This window comes from Pseudonaja textilis, chromosome 2, assembly GCF_049901715.1.
Source record: "Pseudonaja textilis isolate UNSWEBS1 chromosome 2, rPseTex1.2, whole genome shotgun sequence".
In the NCBI taxonomy this organism is placed as follows: domain Eukaryota; kingdom Metazoa; phylum Chordata; class Lepidosauria; order Squamata; family Elapidae; genus Pseudonaja; species Pseudonaja textilis.
Genome location: NC_141991.1, coordinates 50,113,865 through 50,136,619, shown reverse-complemented (window position 1 = coordinate 50,136,619; position 22,755 = coordinate 50,113,865). Strand labels below are relative to the sequence as shown.

At 35.4% G+C, this 22,755-nt stretch overlaps 1 protein-coding gene across 1 annotated transcript in view; it reads right to left on the bottom strand.

Moving 5' to 3' along the window:
* Window positions 1–22,755, bottom strand: part of ERC2 (ELKS/RAB6-interacting/CAST family member 2) — a 615,701-nt gene that overhangs the window by 475,127 nt on the left and 117,819 nt on the right. The window lies entirely within an intron of this gene.

Sequence of the window (22,755 nt, the reverse complement as noted above, 5' to 3'; positions counted from 1 at the left end):
TCTGCCCAAGCATTGAATAATAAGTCTTTCAATTGCAGTACATTATGTTGCTAATTAAAACATACAGAGAGAGGAAAAGATGTGGGGGGGGGGTGGAGGAGAGAGAAAGAAGGAAAGAAAGAAAGAAATGCCATTTAAAATTTCTGCTCAACTTCACTGCATTGTTTTTCTCTGATGCTGGAAACAAGTAATTTATAGACATTGCATTCAGATTTGACATTTCCAGAATAGTAATTATATAGTAAGTTGATGTAGAGCTGTCTAATGTAGGTTTTGTATTTTGGTTCATCTTTTTTTTCTTCATGATCTGATGTTTTATAAAATTTGCATTTCACTCCTTAGGAGATTTACTTCCACATTACTTCCACATTTACTTCCACATTCCCCAAACCCCAAAAACTTTAACCTTAGACAGTCTACTATTGACCTCCGTCCCTGTCCTATTGTTTCTTTTATTTTTATTTTATTTTTCTTATATGTACCCATTTCATGTATTCATAACTATGTATACACTTATACTTATCTTGTAAACAATTGACAAATCAAATCAAATCAAATAAAAATAAAAATTAGTCCCAATCCTTCCAAGAAGAACCATTTGTACATTAAGAAGTAAGGTTTTCATAAATAGCTTAAAACATGATGCAAGATGATGCATGTACTGCATAACAGATTAAAAATAAATTTAAAGAAAAATATTTAAAGAAAAATATTATGGGAAGTTCTTATCTTCAAATTCATTGAATCAAATAGAAACTACAAAAGAACCTTTATTTCCTTTGCCTTCCCTTCATAATAAACAATAGTATGAATTGTCTTAAATAACCAATTATAAATATTTTTTAAACTCCCCCCTGCTCCATGTCACTGAATCCTGAAACTCACAAAAATATGGAATTTTCAGAGAGGTAGTTATTGTACTGGCAGCAAAAGTCACAGCACATCTTCAAACCTTGAAAAATGGCTTTTATTATTACATAAAATTGTGAAATTCACAGTCCATTTCATCTGGCTTTTATTATTACATAAAATTGTGAAATTCACAGTCCATTTCATCTGATGCATGGCAAGCAGTCATGGAACAATAGAAATAGATATGACCATGCAGACTGAGCTGAGTTCCCCTGCTTGTCCAGTTGTCCAGGCTTGAATTCATAGAGGGAAGTTTAGCCCATCACCTATCCTGCTAAAGAGTTTCAGTGTCACAAAGCACTTGCTGATAGGATATTTTTCCTCACTAAAAGTCCTGTGTTAATAGCATAATGCCAAAGAAATAATTTAAGAAAGATAAGAAATTACACAAATTATCTATAGATGGTGGTAGAATAAAGGTAAAGATTTCCCTTGACCAGTTGCTTCCAAATCTGTGGGATGGTGCTTATCTTCATTTCTTAGCTGAGGGCGCTAGCATTGTCCGAAAATATTTCTGTGGTTATGTGGCTAGCATGACTATACTCTGAGGCACATGGACCTCTTACTGAAATGGTACCTATTTACCTACTTGCATTTGCATGCTTTCAGACTGCTAGGTAGGCAGGAGCTGGGGCAAGAATGGGAGCTTGCCCCGTCATGCAGCAACTTGGGTCTCAAACCCAGGCTTTCAGCTTTCCAGTTGACAAGCGCAGCGTCTTTAACCTCTAAGCCACAATGTGTGTGCCTTAAAATGACTTCTACTGTACAGCACAGTGGACTTGCCATGGTAATGGCTTCACAGTATTCCAGTACTCCACAATGGGGGTCCCTCTCAGCCCTCCAAGGAAACATCAGGTGATTGGTCAAGAGCAATCAAAAAATGATGACAATGGATAAACCATGAATATATTGAATCCTACCTTCAAGGAGAATACCTAAGGACTATGATTCACTTTTTGTTTCTTTTTGAGTCATGATGACAGGCATGAGTCAGCCAATGAGAAGCATTTCCTTCTTCAAAGTCAGTGGCCCCCAACCTTTTGGGCAACAAAGACCAGTTCCATGGAGAAAACTCTTTCCATAACAGGACGGGGGAATGGTTTTGCAAGCTACCTGCATCCCACGGATGGGGCTTCATTTGTTTGTGCAGTCTGGTTGCTGGCATGCCTCGGACTGGTGTCAGTCCATAGACCAGGGTTTGGGGGCCCTATTCTGAGTGACAGATACAAAGAGGAATCAAACTGCACTTAAATGTAGCACTGCTCTCTCCACTTGGCCTACCTAAAGTATAGCTGGACCTTCCATTTCAGGAGATGATTTAACTGTTAGACCTGATGGAAAGAAATTATGAAAAAAATTAATAAAGTTACACCCCTTTCAAAAACCAGTTTCCTTTCTTAGGAATGAAATACTTTAGGAGCTTTGCTGAAAAATAGGTAAGGTGAAAAAAATTACTTATTCATAAAAAGTATGGCCTGATTTTAAAAATAAAAGTTCTACCATTTCAGGAAAGGCCGATCTTTTCTTGGTTAACATGAAGAAGGAATGCTTCTCGGGTCAGAAGCATTCTTCTAATCAGTAGGAACGTTTTAAAAAAAGATTTTGGAACAGTGTTTTTCAGTGTAATTGACTAAAATGTCTGGCTAAAATTCTGAGAATTGAAGTCCACACATCTTAAAATTGGTTAGGTTGAGAAATACTGCTTTGGAGTATAACAACCATACTACTGTGGGAAAGCCCCACCCAGAAGAATGAAATATTTTGGCGGATATTAAAAAGACAGAATAGAATATTTCCCCTAAAGGAGAAATGAAAAAAACCTTGAAGGAGGCAGAAACCAGCCCCAGTTTGCCTGCCCCAAGCAGAACTGAGAAGGCCAGCATTTAGAAATGCAGATTTGGTAATCCATTCAGAAATACTGGGTCAAGACAGAAACTCAGATAAGCAACAAACAAAAGGTTACAAACTTAGCTCAGACAAACACCTAGTATTTGCATTTCCCCTTTTGTCTATAGAGCCAGCCATGACCCCTACATGGCCCCATAGGAATCCAGAAGGTATAAAAACCCACCCACTCTAAACTCCATTTCATCAGTTGCCCCAGAACCACAAACCCTGGTGGTTTTGTTCATCAATAAATAGGCCTTCTTTCCAGTCAGCCTCCAGCCTCCATTTTGTTTCCAGAACCCCTCTCCCATCTTGGAACTGAACCAGGTGGATTTTCCTTCTAATACTATTTAAAAAACAATGTTGGGGATAACTTGCTGGCCTGTCAAAAATACTGAGAAACTGATCTACTTTCAGCAGATTCAGAGGCAATGGAAATACTTTATTATTTTTCTCCAGCATCTTCTAAGTCAACAACTGCAAGTCTTGTTGGTTAGATTGTCTTCCTAATCAGGAAAAGTTTTGTTTGGGCTGAACATGTGACATTCTCCCTCATCTTGTTTTTCACGTAGGATCAGGTTCATTATACTAAGCTCCATGGCAACAACTAGTATCTTTTACAATATCATATTCTAATGGTTTCTCTATTGTTTTGAAGTATTTTAAATGCTTTCAATGCAATTCTTTTTAAACTCTGTTTAAAAAGATTTTTGAATTACCTTTTTCTCTTTATAATTTGAAGCTCTAAAGTTCATGTAAGATAAAAATAAATATCAGCTAGGCTTCAGGGTCTCAAATCAATTATGTCATTAAAGGCAGAAATGCACATGCTATGCTTGAAAGTTGGTTTTCAAATAGTTGTATATGGAAGAGATCATAACCCCCTCAAGTTATGCGGGCGCAGGATTTAACTCTTTCTATGCTATGCTGTTAACAAAAAAAAATGCACAAGCAGTTATGAAAGTGAAGTTGACATGAACGGTCTCCTCTCAGGGCTAATGACTCAGGGATCATTTTTCATAGAAATGGAAAGAGAAACATTGTTTTTAAAATACATCACACACACACACACACAATCTAGTTAGCTAGCTAGCTCTATCTACAATGTCTGTATCTCTATCTGTTGTAAGCCAACAGAGGGCTGTAAAGTGCCAGTGCTGTGGGGTGGTATATAAGCCTAAATGCTATTTATATCTATCTAGCTGACACTCTCTCTCTCTCTCTCTCTCTCACACACACACACACACACACACACTTTAGCTCTATTATCTTTATCTATCATCTTTCACTATTTTTCATCTATTAATATGTTAGCATTTTATAAATGTACATTTCCACTGAAACTAGTAGAGTTTAAAACTCTATATGGAGCATAATTCTCCATATGATATTCTTACTCTGCTAAGTCTAAATAGCAAACCAGAAATTATTTTAAATTCCAGGAATGCAAGTGACTCACCATTTTTATAATTCCTACATTTTAAAATAATAGCCTTTAAAAGACTCTTAAAGTGGGAACTGTCTCAGTTGATGGGATTTAAACATAAATGCATAATTTGCTATTATTTTTTATTATATCAGAGTTGTGGAATGGGATGGGAAAGTATCTGGCCAAGAAAGCAATCTAGCCAGGTTCTCAATGAGTATTAGTTTTAAAACTGAACAATCCCCAAAGAGTACATAGATTGAAATTGGCATATGAACTGGGTATTATCCATCATCCCTGGAAAAAAGCCCCAAACTTCCACCCCTTTTGCCAAAGATATATTTGCTGCCAGAGATGAACATTTCTAAATTTCTATCATAATTGGCAACCGTGCCTTATTATATTTCTCCTGTTTGCAACATAAATCAAATTTCTTAAAAGTGCTTCCTTTCTTTTCCTTCTAGTAAAATGCAGCGGGAGGTGGCATTCTGGAGAAGATCAGAAAATGATTTACAGTTTATTACTCTGTCCCTTCCAATGCATCTGAGGGCTACAAACTGAGCCCTTAAGAAAAAAAAACTACACTCTTTATTTGGATGAATATTTAAGTAATTGAAGATTAGGGGCATTTTTTTCCTTTAATCCTATGATCTTGGAAGAGTTCTGACTTGAAATAAGATGCATGTAAGTTTTTGTTGCATCCTGACCCATTTGAAAATATGCTAGGCAAATTTTGTCTAAAAGTCTCCCCTTATTGTCTCACATTGCAAGATAGCATATGGATGTACACTTAGACCACCAACAAATTGGACCCATCTAGCTGGGGAATCTAGCACAATTAGAATTTCAATCCTCAAAGCTGACACCTGAAGACATGTTGATAAAGGCCAGAACATCAGCACAGGTACTTGGGTAACCAACTTACATGGAGGATTATGTTATAAAGATGCCTACATCTTTGTTGCCATTGCATCATGAATTGCTATTAATATTTAAACTAAATAACCTGATATTTGTAAGCACCAAGGTTTTCAGTTCATGGCACACAACTCATCTTACAATTAATTCAAGTCTGGCTACACTGGAAGCAGCCATCTGGAGCTTATGTTGGCAATCTCCTCTATTCTAAGGGATTGTCTTTCCTGGGGTTTTCAGCTACACTTTTGAAGACATATATTAGGTTTGTCATGGTTTCTTCAGAAGTCAAGTATTGGTTTCAAATATTGATCTCCACTCCAGTCCAAGACTACCTTACTCTTGATCATCTGACCCCATACTTTCCAATGCATGCATCTATACAAACACAGGACTACTGGATAAAAGGATTCAAAAGATTTCATACTTTCCCTACCTTGTTTATGTTTATATAAGCTGCTCAATAGATATTTCCATCTGGTCAGAATTATAAATTGGGCAGATCAAATCAGAGCATAAATAAGGGCTGTGCAATACTTAGATTCAAACTCCAAAAAGTGCTTTGGAACACGTGACATAGTACCCATTTGCAGCTCTTTAACCAACTGTGCATTTTCCCAGGATTAAGAATTTTGAAGCACCTTTGGAAATCAAATCTAAAGTGCTGCACATTCCTAGTATAAATGTTAAATGTAGCATTTTAGCATCACTACAATATAGATAGCTTTGCTTAGCCCACTAAAATATATTAAATTATATTTTTGTGAAAACATGAAGCGATTTGTAAAATTCAAGGAAAATATTTCCCCAAAGCATTTGTAGGCAGGATAAGAAGCAATGGATGTCAAGAATTAGATTTATTAACTATAGTATAAATTATGAGCATTCATTCAAAAGTACTCCTTAAAATGGTAGAAAGATATAAATTCTGCTGGTATAATTTTAATTATAATTACTGAAATGCCACTTTGTCCCAGACATGTCTTAGATGAAAGCAAACAAAAATTTGGCTGCAAATCAGTGCCAACCCACAGACAGCTGGGAACAAAGTTGCATTTGAGTTAGATGCAAAAGACAAGAGAAGATTTGAGAAAAATGATCATAGCCATCTTTCAAAGCAAAAATAAGCAAGCTAGTGCTGCTGGGATGTATTTGATTATAGGTACCACAATCCAAGGCCATCTTGTCTTATTTTTTTCATGAAAGCCTTTACTGAAAGAGAGATGATTCTAGGAAGAGATTCGATAGGTATGTGACATATGTCAACTCTACTAAAAATTGGTGGATCAGAACAGACAACAAATTAGGCCAAGCCCTCTGGTAGAGCCACTTCACTCTATTCTAAACCATGTGGTTCTCCATGTTGCTGCCCCATAAACCATCTTACAGCAATTGCTTTGAGAATGCCTTCAAAATAAGAGAGAAGATTGCAAACTGGGTCAGAAACATCACAAATATTTAAATTGCTATTTTTTTGAGAAATTGGGTCTTGAGTTGTTTGATATCATATGTTTCTTCACTCTGAATAGAAAAAATGATATGTTTTCCTATGTTCCCTCTGGTATTGAATTAATGAATCAGGCTTAAATGTAACCATGACCAGCGGTGGGGATTTTTATATAATATGTCTGAAGTCCTGAAAAATATCTTCAAATGCTTCTCTTCATTACACCACTTATTTAGATCCTATTGAGTATGACTCTGATTTCATTTCAACTTCCTGTTTTACTTTTTAAAAGTACAATTTGATAAGGAAAATAACAGTACCATTTCTGGGCTGAATTGTCAGGTTCTACAAGATAAATAAGACTGTCAACAGTGTAAGCTTATGATATGTGAATGATTCGTGCTTGGCAGAGGAAGAGAAACCAAGGAAGGTCTTGGAAAAGACTGAACTTACAAAGTCAATCCAAGCAAAGAGGTTGAGAAGGATCAGACTCCCGTGAGCCACTCTCTCCTCTAACTCTGATCCAGATTTATGCCTAAAGAATAGAAGAACGCAGAAATACTGATGTGAGTCTAGATGATTTAGATGATACAGAAGTCCCAGGTCCACAGGAAAAAGTTCTCTAAAGTTCTCTATTTCTCTTCCTGCCAATTTTGCACCTTCAGCAAATCTTGTTTCAGGTAGAGAATTGAGGCTCCAATATGGATCTTTCCATTTAAGACCAGCCCAGTACTAGAAGTAATTCTGCATTCCTACTGCTACGAGTAGCTATCTGGACACTTATTCTAGATAAGCGTCTTATTCTATTCTTGGTTTCTTTCACTGGGATGAATGACGCAATCTCTTATTTTAACTTTGTTCGTTTTTTTTCATGGCCCTTAAAACTGTACTTTAATTGATATATTTGGCTTAACTTAATACAGTTCCCTTGACCCACTAACTAAATACTTTGAGAAAGATTCTGGACCACATTTTTACCTCAGCTTTCAGCCAAGGACAGGACATGTTACCTTCCATGAACACCAGTCTGGTCTTTAAGGAAATCTCACCGAGATCTAAAAGATCATAGAATATTTAGACTTTTTCCAACTTAATGTTCTCCAAATGTGTTAGGCTATAATGCTGACTGAGAATTACAAGATTTTAAGTCCAAATTCCACACTGAGAAAATTTTCTAAAAGGTTTTTTTTTTAATCTACTTTTATTTTGATAGTTGCTCCTCTTGCCACAGTGACTCGACAGCAAACAAAATTTAAATGGAAACCACAGTATAAAATCTACATAGAATGCTAATCATATGTTTCAAAACAAAATCAGTAGTCAAAAGTAAATAGCAATATAATATTTCCTAATTTCACTATCACCATTTCTAGGAAAAAAACACAGACTTTCCAGAAAACTAGCAGGTCAGGGACAATCTGATCTCAGGTTCTAAGGTGTTCCAGGGGTGACAGAAGAGAGATTTCTGGATCCTGTAACATGAATGTCAATTAAAGATGGCATTTTTTAATTGATGTGACCCAAATCATGTCTTTCCTGCTAATTGAATGGGGAGAAGAAATCATCAGAAAGAGAGAGTCCCTCAAGTATTCTAACCCATGAGGGGCTTTATAGGTGACATCAGCATCCTGAATTGTATCCAGAGGTCAAATGGGAGCCAGTGAAGTTCACTTCACAAAAGTGTAACATAACTAAATTAGGAAATGTGTGTTAATTGTCCATGATCCTGTATTCCAGATCAATTGTTTCCAGAATTGTTTCCAGATGTACTTCAAGGTAGTGCATTATAGAGCATATTGCTCTAATCCATTCAAGAGATAACCAAAGCAGAAGTGACATGTGCAGTGCCTCCCAGTCCAGATTAGGCTGAAATTGGCACATCACACAGAGCTATGCAAAAGCTCCCCTGGCTATCACTATCCCCTAGCCTTACAGCTGGGGACAGCTGCATGGCTTTGGGTCAGTCACTCTCTCTCAGGCAACTAAGAGCTTACAGGGTTGTTGCTGTGGGAAAAATATTAAGCATGTTCACCAACTTCAGTTATTTATAAAAATAATAAAGGTGGGATTTCACATCTAAATCAATAAAAAATAATGTAAATAAAAAATGCTTCAACTGGATTGTAAATCAAACCTTCAGCAATAGCCCTAAGCTTTCCATGGAACCCAAGTGGAACTTCCAGCTTCCAGAAACTGGTGTGACCAAGGCAGGGTAATGATGACTTTTCCTCAATTCCAAAACATAGTGTCTTGCTAATATTTTAGCATCAACCTGTAGAGAGTAATGAAGATGCCTTGATGGATATAAGCTAAGTTTGTTCCCAGAGCAGCAAGGTAAAAAACACAATTCCATTCAAACAATCTGAAGGGAGTAGGAAAGAGCTCAGATAGACATCTCCTTAGTTTCACAGGTGAGTAAGGGGAAAGGAGAAGTAAAACACTATCAGACTTGTAAGCTTCTGTTACAATACTATAGCCAATATAATAAAGCAGTTTTAAAATTCCCTTGGAGCTAGTTTTTGGGTATGGAATACATAGTATAGCTGACATAACCTAGTAGATCTCTAATTTTATATGAATATTTTTAAATGAAAGTGCAGATTCCGTGTATTTCATCTTTCATGAAATTGAATAGGCATATTCTTATCTGCCGAGAATAGCACTGAATTGTTACAGCAAAGTAACTCTTCTAAAGGCTCATTGAATAAGCTTAAAGGTACAAACTTCAATTCTCAGCAACAGCACAACCTCAGCAAAGTTCAGGAAAGGATGCACAGATGAAGACTTCTTTAGTTGCATCAAACTGAAAGGGCATAACAGAATTAATGGCATTTTACTTTATCTACTTGGTTGGTATGTGATGTTCAATTATTGTGGCATTTTTAATCTTGAAGTCTTCTGTACATGACTCATCTCCACAAAAATAGTAGCCTAAAACATGAAAATCTAAGGATTTTTGTCTTCCCAAAAGCCAACTTCTATGAATATTTATGACACTGTAAAAGGGAAATGATCAGCTTTGTCAGCTCCTGTTATTCTGCTGAAAAGGTAAAACTGAACATTACAAAAATCCTAATTGTTAAATATGGAGCAAAGAGCTACAGAGCTGCTGTAAGCCTCACTATGTAGACCAAGGGTGTCAAACTCACGTCATCGTGTTAGCTTCACATGACATTTCAGGACTTTTTTCACTAAACCAGGCGTGGGCATGGCCAGCACATGATGCATCCAGCCTGCAGGCTGGGAGTTTGACAGCCCTGACGTAGACCATTATCTCCACATAAGGCTAACTATTTTTACTTAAATTCGCTATGACAACAGAATATCGCTGGTCAAACTGTGCTGTACCTCCTTTTCCATCCCCAATTCTTTTACTCCAGTGACTCAAAGAAGGGTTTGCCTGAACTGCTTCTCAGGGCTTAAAAATGTTTCAGCCCCTGTTGCCTAAATAATGAACAGATCAGGCATATTTCCATCAAGGTCATCTTCCTGCCCACACCTGCTGAGAACCAGATATACAGCAGTTCTAGGTAAGACTAATCACAGTGACCCTTAAATGAAAAGAAAAATGGTGCATAGATCTGTTCTGTTGTCACTGGCATTTTGGAACAAAAAGCTCTCAACTTCATCCACATCTAGCTTCCTAAAAGGGTCTAAGACAATTCACCGTGGCCAACTCAACATAGCAATTCACTGTGACCAACTCGCCACGGCAAACTCACCATAGGACAATTCATCTCAGGATAATTTGATGCTGTATTAATTGTTTCATTTAATAACTTTTATTATTGATGACCATGTTTTCATTGAAATTATTGTAATCTTGAATTTCTGGATGGACTTTATTTTATTATTATTGGCCACAGTTTCATTGAAATTAATTTAACTTTTGTATTTGTTGAATTGTCCCATGGTGAGTTGTCCTGCAATGAGTTGGCCATGGCAAGTTGTCCCGCAGTGAACTCACTGCATTGAGTTGGCCACAATGAATTGGCCATGGCGAGTTGGCCGCAGCAAGTTGACCTATTCTATCACCTAGAAGAGGTGATTTACCTAGGAAAGTGTCTCTCGGCAGTTAATCTACTTAGAAATGAGTCCTACTCTCCTTCTAATTATCTAATAATCACATATGTGCAGAGAGGGCTAGATCAGTGGGTATTTCAACTGCTTTCCCTATGGGAAAGATGCATGGATTCCAGGCAACAAAGCACAAGGCCTACCAAATACAATAATGTTTATGTGTGGAACCAGAGCACAGTGGAATAATGCAGATGAAGCACAACTACAGTATAAACCATCGAAATAAATCAGTGCACACAAATATACACACAAAAGAGAGTACATAATCATGTTCTTTTTTGTTGCCAACTTTATACCCTCTTCAACACCTGACATGCATTTAATTGTACCCAGACTTGTTATTGAATTCAACTACTCCTTCACTATGTTCCTTTGACTGCTTGCCAGCAGCTGGCAACGATTTCTTAAGGAACATATTTTCAGTTTATGCACAGCAGCCCAATTGTTTAAATAAGAGATGTACATAGAAAATAGCAGGACACTACTGAGCTACTGCAGTCTGCCTATCACTAAATTTGTTGATATGTTTACTAAGACACACCCGCAACACCATTCATCAAAAAATGGTGACACAATGACAAGATTGAAAGTGCCATGGTGGCACACCTTGTCTTCTTGTGGTGACTTATCCCACATGAGATGCTGTAGGATAAATAGGCTTAACAAGAAGGAAAATGTTGCTAACAATGATCTTAAAAAGCATAAGCACTGCCAAAGGATTTTTATCTGTCATTATTACATACAACTAATCCTCCCAACCCCAACTGGGACCTACAATTCCATCACTAATTGACATACTCATAACTTCAAAATCAGTTAAGGCTGCGCTCATGAAGCAAATCACCTATAGTCATTAAGCACAATGTCACATTGCCTCAATTTTACAATTTCCATTGGCTTCTCCATTGACACTGCTGGTCAGAAACCATCTGATCTGGAATTTCAATTTTTTCAGAGCACTTTTCATAGTGATCTATGCAATCAAAGGTTTTTCTATCATTAATGACAGACATCTTGATTTCTTTTTGGTATTCTCTGGCTTTTTTCAATTATACAGTAGACATAATCCCTAATGTCTTGTGTTTCTCTGATTTTTCAAAACCCAGCTTGAACATATGGCAGTGCTTTGCTCATGTAAGGTTGTAATTTGTATTGAATGACCCTAAGCATTATTTTGCTAGTATGTAAAATCTGGAGTAGCCTCTCAGTCCATAATCCTTTATACTGTAAATATATTTGATCTTTGAAGAAAAGAAACAATAAAATGTACTGTATATTATAGTGGCAATTCTATTCACAATTACTAGGAAATAAAACCTGCTGCACACAGAGTTTGTTTCTAATTAGGCACCCAGTATTATAGGCAACAGGTGCATGTTTGGCTATCGAGATATGTTTATAAATCAGGAACCAGTGTTATTTTCCAGAAGTCAAAGCTGTCCAAGGAGAAACAGACCTTGGCATCAGTTTGCATTTTTTCATAGTCTCCATTTGAAGGAAAATTCTCTGTTGTTCCTAAGGCCTACACCTATGTTGAATATTATTACCTCTTCTTTATATATTCTAGATCTCATTTTTGTGACTAAACATAGATGCCTGTCAAATTCTAACACAGATTAAGTTCTAAATGCACTGTTCCTGCTTCACAAAATAAAGAATGGCTCAAATAAATAGTGATTATTTAAAACTTCATGTCTTCTGGATCTTTCTGAGACATGTTTATTCTGGGAAGGCTATTGACATCAGTAATTTTCTTTTTTCCACCTCCCTTAACTTTTCAAAATTTAGCTGATAGGATTGCTCCAAGCGTAGTATATTTTCAGTTGAACAAAATCTGTACTCCATTTGATGGTGGCCTTACTTCTCAAGGGTACCCTTATTTCTCTTCACCTATTGTCTATAGGTGGGTAATATATATGTATTTACCAAGCCTGATGTTTCACCACACAAAAGTGGATTACAACCTCTTCTGCAATTGTAAAGGGGTAAATATTCAGGGAGCAAATAATTTGTATTTGTGGGAAAAAATCCAAAAAGGGATAAAATATTTCAGTGCAGTACCATATATTTACTTGAGCTGTCCCACAAGGGCATTTATGTTGGTAGGTGATCAATAATAATTAATCAGCTTTATTTTTTCAATTCATAGGTTACCACTTTATCTGGTTTTATGGAAAAATAAAATCCAGAAATCTATATGGGCTAGTTCATGAAGTCATCAGAAGTTGAGCAAAAATAGTCTAGTCTTTACTTTAAACCCCATTAAAGTAATATCTTATAATCATCCATGCATATTCATAAACCTTTTATAGATAACATGCCAATGTGAAGGGTAAATCCAGATGATACCTAAATTATTTATTTTTATCTTTTTACTAAGCCTGGACATAATAGCCAGATAACTAAAATAGAATTTTACTCCAAAATATCATAAATATGAGTCTTCTAGAAACATTTCCTTTAGCCCAAATCTCACACACTGAAATTCAAGTGTAGATGAACAATACCTATCATAATTTCTCATACACTGTTACACTGAACACATTAAGGTAATATTGTTGTATTTGCTATTGAAATAAATGAATATTATTGTCTTTTCTCCCCCATTTAAAAATGCCTAGAAGCCTTCCAACTTCCTACAATTCAAAATATTTGGCACCACAGTAAAAAGATTTGCGGAAATATAATATGTGTGATTAGCTTTATCAGATCTAGACAGCATAGAATAAATGGATGCTCTTGTAAGCAAAATGTTCAATCAATCTAATACATAATGGTTTTAAACAAGGTCAAATTTCCATTACTTTGAGTACTATAGCTCATATCATTAAAGTGTCAGGATAATTGCAACTAACATTAAAAGCTTTTATCACAAATCTTAAACCAATATTTCCACTGTGACAAATTTTAAATAAAAAACATTTTTTAAAAGAGATCCTGAAACACTGACATTCACTTTGACCCATTGGCATGGTCTAAATCCTTATTACAAAGTTAGCAATAGCCAAAAGAGGACTTTAAGACCAAGCTTTTGGGACATATAGTGATTCAAATCATAGTCCACTTACCTCAATAGAGACCATTTTGACTGGCAAAAAATTTACAACCTTTCCAATAGCATCATTGCTAACATTGCCTTGAGATCCATTAATAAAGGACAAGAATACACAATTTTGTTTACACACATCTTTAGAATAACTTATGGAAGTATGACAGTGCCATGCTTCCTCCCAGCATCATAAATACAAAGGTTAAGTAAAAATATACAGAGATTTTTCTGCTTGTTGAGAAGTGAAACAATTAAGTATAAATCCAATCTAAGTGGCCTTTTTCTAGCTTTAAATTAAACAGAACAGAAGACATGTAAACATGCCAACATTTTCTTGTATAGAGAGGGAGGCATGGAATTATCAGTGACATTACATTATGGGGGCAGACAAGATATTGTGGGAATTGTAATCTATCAACAGCCATTTAATATCAATTCAAATGAATGGATCAATGGCCTGAGATAGTATAGATAGAATTTTAGACATATACAGTACATGGTTTGTCATTGAGCTACAAGTCAGATTTTAAAGAAGAATGATCAGTGGGTGAGTTTACACATCACATAAACTAAAATCAAATACTTTTTGGTTTATTGCAATGTATAATCCAAAACCACAGTTTTTTTTCTTAATCAGACTAATTTTTTAAATAAACCATTTGCCAATAATTGACTTCCTTTCCCTGTCCTCTAATTTGATAGGTAAAATTCCTGTGTCAAATCCATGTATATCACTAGGGTGAAAAAAAAAACAGGTTATCAAAACAGTATGTATTAAGCCAATAATGGCATCCTGTAAATGAAAGATGTAAAGTAAATATTATCTCTTGAAGCTGCTGGTTGTGCTTTACCCAGTTTCAAAGTTTGAGAGTGCATTTTTAGCAACAAAAAGAAGTTATGGATTTTGGGTACTTATTGTTCTTGCAACAGTCACAGAAGATGTATCTTGATTGTAAGTGCATTGCATATAGCTCCTAGTTGGTAGGAAGCAGTCAGGTACATTGATTTTTAAACTAGTTTTTGGATTTGAGTTCCTAGCTTGTACGGAATCATACTGACTGGTTTTGGATAAAACTGGACTTTGGTTACTCTTGGAGTACATCAGCCAATTAGCCCATTGCATTAGCAGAAAATACCAAATATGGCTGAAATGTAAGTAAGGCTTATAGAGTCACCTGTGCTTTCTCTATTGTACTAAAAACAATATATGCAATCCTCATTCAATAAAAGCAAGCTGGTCAGCACAGGTCAGTATCCCTAGACTGATCTAGACAATGACCATGACATGTGTAAAATTGTGATAGAAAGGAAAAAATACACAGTTACTATAAATGTAGTCAGCAAAGCAAAAAACAATTAAAAGAAAGCAAAGAAAATGCAGAGCAGTTTTGATGGCAGTTTTAAAAAAATGTTTTGGAAGAAGGTGAAGAGGGCTAAATAAGCAGAGAGAATGGGAATAAAACAAAAGTGATGAAAAGATTTGGGACCAAGCCAAAGTGAGGGAATTGTTGGAAAGAGCATTTTAGAGATTTATATGGAAATGATAGCGATATGTTGAAGAGTGGAACTGAAATGAATGTTGTAAATGTTAGGGTCCCAGTAAAAAAAAAAAACACTATGAAAAGGAAGTCGTAAACACTCTGAGAATGCTGAAATAATGGAGAGGACGGTTGTATAAAAATAGAGGTGTAACTAGAGAAATCTTAAATATGATATGGTTTGCTTATGGAATGGCTATGAAACCTGTTTGTGTGTAGGAAAATTGCATTGGTGCCTGCCAACTGGAAGAATGCCAACATTGTTTCCCTATATAAAGAGAAAAGCAGAAAGAGCACAATATGGCTTTATGCCAAGCATAGGGTATGCAAACCAGATTTTTGCTCTTCGGCAGCATGTTGAGAAGTGCACAAATGTGATCAAGTTTATAGCATGTTCATTGATTTAGAGAAAGCATATGATAAAGCGAACAAGCTTGATTTATGAAGCCCTTTGCCCAGGTATGAAGTTAAACCTGGATTGATGAATGCAGTAAGAGTAAAATATGATTGAAGGGAAGCATGTGTGAGAATAAAATGAATCCTTAGCAAACCTTGAGAAAAACGTCCATGTTTTCTTGAGTTACATCAAAGAACACCCAATGAACTTTGAATATAATGAAATTCATGGAACTCTCTGCTCTTCAAATCAATTCTGTTATGGTTTAGTAGTTTTTACTCGATTATAAATGTCAAAATTATATAGAAACATAGATATATGTTTTATTCCAGAAAGACAGATTTGCCCTAAGTACCCGAACTCCTACTCAATTACATGCAATACGTTGCAGTATTTCATTGTGACATTTTCCCAGGGATTTCAGAGGATGGAGATTCTCTGGATTATACTTCTTAGCAACTGCAATATGACAATAAATGTAAGTGCTCAGGTCAAACCTATAACAATGTCTCTTCTGAAAAGTTTTCTTTGGCAAAGTTCTTAAGAACATCAAGCAGCTGGAAGTTTATCCCAGTTCAATCCTAGAATCTGTCTTTCTCAACCATTATGGCAAGTTTGTTTTAATTGATAGAGAATAAACTAATTAAGTTCCTTTTTAATTGCATTGTATTGGAAATAAAGGATTGGAAAGAGCAGCAGCCAATCCCATTCCTTGCTCCAAAACTATTAAAGTAACACTCAGAACATTAAGTCTGGATTCACAGTTTGTGCCCACAGCTGACAAACTGTAACAATTACTAAGTGTTCTCCACAAAGCATTGACATTTTCAAATAGTACAGAGAAAAGTAGAAAACGTACAAGAGATTGTCAGAAAACTATTTCCTGAGACATTTCAGTTCAACTTTAATATTTTTCCCCTTATTTTTCTGTTTCCTTTGTAACTTTAAGGCTACAGGTACTCATTAGAAAACATATAATTTTCGTCCTATTTGAACAGCATTAACAATGAGTGAAATCAAAAGCCCAAAATTATATGTTTTCAGTTCTATAAAGATCTGGAAGCCAGGTGGCTTGAATGCTTCTGCTTTTATATTTTACTCACATTAGTGTTATATGATAGAACATAAATGATGTCATCTACTTTTTAGGAATAGTAATTACAAATAAATCCAGCAGCAAGGACTGCATATATGAACATACAAATAAAACTGCTGGTGTTATGTCTTCATGGTGACAGAATAAATATCTAAAGGGGGAAAAAATTACCCAGTGGCAAATGTCTGATTTGCAAAAGCAGACCTTGACACAAGAGTCTACCATGTTAACAGCATTTTCCATTGTATTTACATTAACAGGGTCTGTTCTGACTCCTAGAAATAAAAGGAGTGGAAGAGATCAGAACATTTGAGATTTTTCTGGTTCAAACTATATAATACCAATATACAAACATTCCATTTACTGAATGCTTATGCTACACTATTTATAATGTAAGTAGAATTTGTTAGGAAGCATATGTAAATATAAGATGTCTTTATTTAATTTAAGAGTGGCTTAGGGAAGAAGAAAGTCATTCCCAATTGCTAGACATTTTCCTCCCATATTTCAAACCAAACACTGATAATTAGGCATTTGTAGCTGTTTTGTGTGTGTGAAAGAGATAGAAAGAGAGAGGGAGGGAGGGAGGGAGAAGGGGAGAGGTGGGGGAGAGAGAGAGAGAGACTCTCTGTAACTGTTCTTTACCAGTTAAAAATGTCTGGTGTAACTTGCCTATATTTATTCCCTAAATAATTTCAAATCAAAAATGTTTATGAAGACATAATAATTTAGATAATAATCTAAAACTTTTGGCAATTGAAATAAAAAATATTTAGCTCTGTAACAAGAATGTACAATTATAGTCAAGAACATTTAGGAACTTCCACATGGCCAGTAGGATGTAATGCTGACCTGAAACACATACGGTTCACAAGCACAGCCAACAAAATTACTATGATTGCAGTTAAAAGTTATACTCCTTGCCAAAGCCAACTTCTTTTTAAAAATGCCCTAGAATATTGAGCATAGAAGCAGAATTCAATATAGCTACAAGTTCACAAGAAAAGCTGTAGATAGTACTGCACACTAAGTATGGATTCTGGGTATTGTAAGAAATATGTTCTTCTACATTCTTTCTTACTATTTCTCCCTAAAAATGAAGGATAATCTGAAACCAACACTATAATACTTACCATGGCTAATTCATTTACTGTAGACTTCATTCCCCAGTGTGAGAAAATTTTAAGTAACAAACCTCATTGTTGATACGTTTGGTCCAACTCAGGGATTTCTTGTTTTCCCCCATCCTCTGCCTTTTGCTTAAGGTATCACTTATCTACACAAAGAGAATTTTAAGCCAAGTTTTGCGCAAAATTGAGAAATTGTACTTCAGTGTAAAGGTGACCTGCATGAATTGCTCTGGATAAACTCAGAGTGATATTTCTATTGTACTAAGTTTAATTTGAAGATTTCAGATAGGATTTTATTATGCTTTTAATGCATGCTGATCTTCATTACTGTGAAGAAAGGAAACTGATAATGTGTCAGTACTGTATTTTGTTTCTACATCAGAATTAGATTAAAATATAATTGCAAGAATAGCTTTCAAAGTTGTTCTTTATAACCGTATTTATGTGTTTTCCTTCCTTGAGTTGGAAGAAAATCATATTGCTATAAACTTTTCTTTACTGAGACTCAGAAATTAAGCAAGGCACAATTTAATGCAGTTTTGGTGTAACAATTGGTAAATGTCTCACCCAACACTAGATTCCAATGGAGAAACCAGCCACCAATGGCTCTCCCAAACAAGAAAGCCAGTTGGGCGACTTTTGGGCCAGTCACTCTCACTCAGCCCAATTCACTTCACAGGGTTGTTGTTGTGAGAAAAATAGGAGCAGGAGGAAGTATTAGGTATGTTCATTGCCTTGAGTTATTTATAAAAATTGTAAAAGTGGGGTATAAATGAACTAATTGAATTACTTCTTCTTACAAGACTTGTCAGTCCAATTGGAGCCAAACTAATTACTGTCCTCATTGTATTATCCCCAAAATGTCCTGGCATGGGAGAAATTGGAATGGGAAGAATTGTATCAGGAAGATGGAAATACTACTTTCAAACTGGAAGAACTAAAGACAGCTCTAGGAGTTAGTATGAGGGTGATGGCATTAGGGTACACATATCCCTGAAAAGTATACTATTGTACTGTGTGTCTCTCCCACAGCAAGCAAGATAGGAAGATAAGGTGAATAAGGTTTGTCTCAGTAATTAAACAATAACAACAAATCTGCCAAAATGCAAAATCATTTTCATTATCTATCATTTTACTAGTAGAATACATGTTTTCCAGATTAAGTGTGTAAGAATTATGGAAGATTACCTTGATAGAAATATGTAAGAATCATTTCCATTTTTTTAAAGTCAATAGTAACAAGATAACATTGAGAAGCCACTCTCAAACATTCAACAGAGCATAAGGAGAATGAGGTATAGCACAATCAGATTTGCAAGATTCACTTATGATACCCAATCTCAAAAAAGGTAGCATGAAGTCCTCTGGAATTGATTTCCTGGTCTGGTCTACTTAATGAGACTGATAAAAAATACATATGGAATGAATTGTGTTGTACTGATTTGAGTTTACTATTCCTCTCTCTCCTTTCTCTCTCCCTCCCTCCCTCTGTCTCTGTCTCTGTCTCTCTCTCTCATACACACACACACAAACACACACACACACACCATCACTATCACCACCACCATCTCACCAGAATTTACTTGATAAATTTATATAAGCTAACAGTTGAGATTGAAGATGTCTTCTTTTGTTTAAATGCCTAAATAGATATCTGTTAATTAAAACTGTCCCATTTGTTTGTAATACTGAATTCAGCAATTGTTTGAATCAATCAGTTTCCTGAAGATATAAAATATGACAAACCAGGCAACAATAAACTGAGGGTACTCATTTGTTCTGAACCTCTGGGCCATAAACGTAGTATTCAAACTAAATTACTATACCCAATAATAACCCAATAACAACATTTTCTTAGCATGGGAACTTCCACAGAAATTTCTTTCTTGATGTTCAGTTCTTAAAGCAAGTTGCTTCTAATGCTGCCATTGGTGCTTGTCATATTAAAAAAATCCCTTAGATTACTATCTTCATGTAATTTATGAAATAAGCAAATTCCACTTATTCATATTTGTCTCTTCCCATGCTCTACAATGATAACCTCCACACAAAATATCACTAGTTTATTTGCCTCAATAATTTATCCACTGGATGTTTGGTATCAGATATTTAGTAATGAGATGGCAATATAGAAAACACAATAATGCTTTTAGCTTTGACTTTGACTTGTTTTATCTAAACATTTGTTTTTAATAAATAATCCATGACATTACAGTTCCAATGGGTGGAGGGAAAAATATTTAGAATTCTGTCTGAATGATATAAAGCGGGATAAATCAAAAGCTAAATTTTCAAACAGTGGTGTAAAGGAGCAGGCATGAAAGTAGCCATTTTGCACACATCTACAATAGCAACAATTAATGAAAATTAATTTACTATCTGTGGTATTTTAGATGTGAAATACAATTATTGCCTAGTCAGAGGCCCAAAGAATAAAAGAATCATCACGTTGAATGTTTCTTCCTACTTTTGTTATTATATTTATTCCTATAGCATGTTACATGATTAAAAACAGGCAAGTTACACAATCTGATGGTTCACTCAATCCACCGTGTGACAGTATGCTGGCAGTGGGTGGTGAAGTGCACTTTAATTGTTGCCAGATTCTTTTCATTCCCATCTTGCTCAATCTTCTGAAGGCAAAAGGAATGCTTCAATCTAATGCCATTTAAAACCTACAAGGATTTTAAAAAAAAAGTTTATTATTCTAATGATTTCACAAAACCTGTAAATTCAGTATTAAACTATTCAAGGTCTCATCATTCATCTGGTTCATTCATCTGTTTCCATGCACTCTTAAAGCATAGAACAACCGCACAAGCCTTCCATCTAAAGCAAAGAATTGCAATTGTACCTGCCTGGGGTAGAGTCCTTTAGACTGAGGTCCCTTAATTGCCTTTTTAGACTTCCTCTCTCACAATATAATTCCTAATAGATGATACAGTATTCTGGGAGACAAATAGAGAGACTCTAATCTGTTCATTTCTTCTTCTTCCATCTTTCTCCCATTCCATAAGAATAATAGCAAAGAAACTGAAAAACAATGGTAAAGGAATATAGTGAATGTATCTTTTGGCAAATATGCCACTGTGTTGTTTTCTTCAATAAAAACATGCACAAGTGTTATGTTTATTAGAAAAACTTACTCATGAAGTCTTGCTTAAATTTCTGTGATCTTGTCCATAATCAGAGTCCTTGCGTTCATTCATTGACTGGACTGTGCATATGTTTAAGATATCTGTAAATGCCCCACTTGTCTTGATCTTCAGTAGCCTTATTTCCCCACAGTGTAACTATTGAACAAATATGTATAGGGCATGCCAACTTCTTGTTTTATTTATAATATTGATCACCTGTCAATTTGAAGAATAACATGAAATCAGATGCTATATTTTTAATAAGGAAGTATCATTAAACCAGTACCGAACTCTAAATTTGGGATGTTTATTTAAATTAAGTGAGAACTAAATGTATAGCAAAGTTGTTAAATTCATAGCTTTGGGAACATTTGCTTCCCACGCTAATGAAGTAATCCAGAAAATCAGAATTATTTCCCAGTCTATGTTGAAAAATAATACAATATTAAAATCCTATCAAACAACCATGAGAAACAGTAGTGGCAGCAAAAGGTTCAGATTTATTTTTTTTAATAAAATAAGCAAACATAACCCATAGAAACAAAAGCTCCTTTGGGGTCCTCCCTAATTTTAAAAATTGGGAAGGGGTTCTAAGAGAATAAAGAAACAATGTCCTAACATACTGCTATGAAATATATTTCTCAATTCTGGCTAATTTCTTACTTTTCCAGACAGTTACTAGGACCATAACTATGCGTGTAACTATGCATCCTTAAATAATACTTTATTGTATTAATATGAGATAAGGAGGTATATAGAAAACAGTTTGGTTTCTCTCTCTTTTCACACACACAAATGCACATACTCACACACTCAGACTTGTAGAAAAACTCAAGCATAGCTTAAAATAAAGGCTTAGCTGTATGTAATCTAGTTATGCCAACTTTTTGTTCTATTCATGCTTTTTTCACTCCTGTGTCATTCTCGCTGAAAGCGCATATGCTGTGGTTTTGTGGGATCCTGTCAGAACCCAGATGTGGAACTGAATATTTGACTTCTGACATCAGGAAAAAAACAGAACAAGGGCTCTCTATCACTCCTTTGTTCCATATTACCAAGTGTCGTCACATCATTTTTCATAACAGCACAGTGCCCAAATTAATGGGGAAACCAATTTAAAACAATTCAAATCTCACGTCTTCCCACTAGATTTGGCCTTCCTGTTCTGAAATTCCTACAAGATTTCAGCATTTTCATCCAAAGTTCTCTCTTGATTTTGTGTGAGAAAACTGAAAGGGGAGATCTGGCAGTTTCACAAGATTCAGACATTTATTTATTCAGGACTGGGGGATTTCATATAGAACTGTCACAGGTGACGTGAATGGCTCAGAGCACGGCGTTGCTGATCTCTGCCATAACAATCCTATTCAGATGTGCATGTTATTCAGAATAGTGGGAGCAGCTAAAGAAGGCTGATATTGTTAGAATAAAAGACTTTGAATGTTATTATATGTTCATGTATAAATGAAGAATGAAGAGATCTATAATTTTGGGGTGACTATAATTCAGAATTGTGGGAGTAAACAGACATTTTGTGGTCCACTAAGGGCCCTCTGACATTGCTTGTGAATAAATTCATAGATATTTCCTGGCAAGATGATAGGATGGTAAGATTTTGCATTACATAATTCATGACGCTGGCCCCAAAAGAGCTGCATTTCAAAGAGTAATTACCTCCCAAAATAGGCTACAACTATTTTTTTTATTTCTTCTCTGTTTTTGCAACCTCACAACCCTTATT